Source organism: Montipora foliosa, chromosome 13 (assembly GCF_036669935.1).
Source record: "Montipora foliosa isolate CH-2021 chromosome 13, ASM3666993v2, whole genome shotgun sequence".
Classification (NCBI taxonomy): Eukaryota; Metazoa; Cnidaria; class Anthozoa; order Scleractinia; family Acroporidae; genus Montipora; species Montipora foliosa.
In genome coordinates, this window is record NC_090881.1 from 43,750,328 (window position 1) to 43,752,827 (window position 2,500).

At 40.0% G+C, this 2,500-nt stretch overlaps 1 pseudogene; it reads left to right on the forward strand.

Moving 5' to 3' along the window:
- The first annotated feature begins 856 nt into the window (after positions 1–856).
- Positions 857–2,500, forward strand: part of LOC137983786 (uncharacterized) — a 2,075-nt pseudogene continuing 431 nt past the window's right edge.

A 2,500-nucleotide genomic window follows, 5' to 3' on the forward strand; every position in this document is an offset into this window, starting at 1 on the left:
TGATATGGACTTTCAAATAGGAAAATAAAATTTTTCATGTTATGGGCATTTTAAAAACTGTAAACGGTAGGCCATGCCTCACAATATCTGTTCTGGGAAGTTAAAGAACCGACACATAAACGAAAAAAATAGAACATTGAATTCTCGGAGGGGTGGTTTGCCCAATTAATTTGAGAATACCACGTGGGGAGCCGGAGTCCTGTTGTTTTTACCTTTCACTTGTTATAAACGAATAAATAATTCTTCTTTACCTTTAACTGAGAACTGGGCGACGTTTCACAACTTCAAAGATAGGCTGTAACCGCTTAAATAGAATCAAATACGTGAGCTTAAAACTCAGTTGTGGGACGATACGATGGATAGCACGATAAAAGCTTTATTTTGCCAACTCAAAATCAGTAACTCGGATAGAATTTCACTAGCAAAGTAATTATATCTTCTGCAGATTCATGATTCGGACGAAGCTAAGGACATTTGACCTGGCATCGTTTGACAATAGCAAAAATATCAAACCTGTTATGTAAGTATTAATGCAAAGTCATTTGAGTAATTTCCTGTGGACAAGCTTGAACTGTTACAATTTAAATTCATGCCTAATTTATCGACCGTTTCTATGTTATCTATGGGCTTTATGTTGATCGTTTTTCACGGAACCTAAGTCAACGAATAAACGACAATTTTTTGGTAGTTTAATCTTTTAAACAAAATTTTCCGGAAGCAATGAAATGCCTCTGAATACTGTTTCGTCAATACAATGAATTATTAACTTGATTTCCTGTTTGATTTTTGATTGACACTAACTTATGTAATTAAGCCACGTGAATAAGTCAGTTTTTCAGTTCAGACATTTCAGATTCGAAGATATGTGCATGTTTTGCTAATCTGTCTCGCTGACCCGTTTTCTGTTATACTCTGATCTATTTTATCTGTTGCTGACCGGTACACCGTGAAACAATCCTTCTAGAAATTGTCAAAGAAGTAAGTATTCAATGCTGTAATTCTAGTTAATAGTTTTACTCGCGTGTTTATGTACCGATGAATCCTGTTCGGTTTCTCAAATGTATTTCGTTCTGTTCTTTAGATCGAATAATCTTGTTGGAATAAATTATACGATTTGCGTAATCTAGTTGGAGTGCCTGTTTGGTTTTATTGGACCATTTCATTCAATTTCTTGGTTGAGAAAAAGTACAGTTTGGCAAGGATCTAAACACTGCGGGAGAACCAAACACATGGCAGAAAACGCAATTAAAAGCGCAAAGCTGGACAGGAGGACTGCGAAGGCAACCCTCACAAGATGTAGGAAAGCGTTGTCCAAACGGATTGAACTGAAACGACATGGTATAGAGGTAAAGGACGCATTAAATAGCCTCCAAAATGCATTCCATGACCTCGTGGTGAAACACCAGAGCTATTCAAAATTAATTGAAGACGATGAGGAGTTCGAAGTTCAGGAACGTTGGATGGAAGAATGTCAGGAACTTTTCATGGACGCCGAAATTCAAGATTTATCTGGATGACTTAGTTACTAAGGGAAAGGAACCACTGAAAACCGGCCTCGCAGAGAAACACATAAGTAGCGCAGAACCAGAAGCCAGTGTTAGCGGAATTTCAAGCATGCAATCATCAGAGAACAAAGGTACAGTTGATGACAGTTTCACTAATTCAGCTGAAATTATTGAAGTTGTTGACAATGCAAACATTGAAAACACTGCAAATAACTCTGTTGAACAAACTGGTCACCATAATAGTGAAAGCACAGGTTCTGTTGATATTTCGCAAGCGCCTCAAACAAATCCTAACAATAGTAGTGTAACCGAGACCGGAATCTCTGGCGACAACGATAACAGCACTGCGTGTGGCTTTAAACTGGAAAAACCGAAGCTACCTGTTTTCGCTGGGAATTTCCGAGATTATGCTATCTTTCGCTCAGATGTCAAGCGCGCAATAGAAGCGAAGTACTCAAAAAGAGATTCAATCACGCTCCTGCGCACGTGCCTGCGAGACAAGCCACTCGAGCTCATTAAGGGAATCGGAAGCGACTACGACGCCGCCTGGGAATACCTTGACTCCATCTATGGTGACCCAAGATTTGTGTCAGACACTGTGACTCAGGACATTATTCAATTCAAAGCCTTGCAGGATGGGGAGGACGCGCGATTTTGTGACCTCGTACATCTGGTGAAAAGATGATATAATACCTTAAAGGAAGTCGGTCTCCCTAGTGACATGAACAATAGCCACATGCTTTCGATAATTGAACAGAAGATGTGCGCTGATGATAGAAAAGTTTGGGCGAGAGATCTGAAAAAAGAAAAGAAACCCGCTACCCTTGAAGCGTTGATGGATTGGATGAATGTTGAAATGAAATCGCGAATGCGTGCCACAGCCCCAATCAGAGTGGGCTCATCCGGTAAACGCCCTGTGTATCACTTCAAGTCTGATAGCGACAAACCCGTTTGGCACAAATGTTGGCTGTGCAAAACTTCATCACACTGGCCTG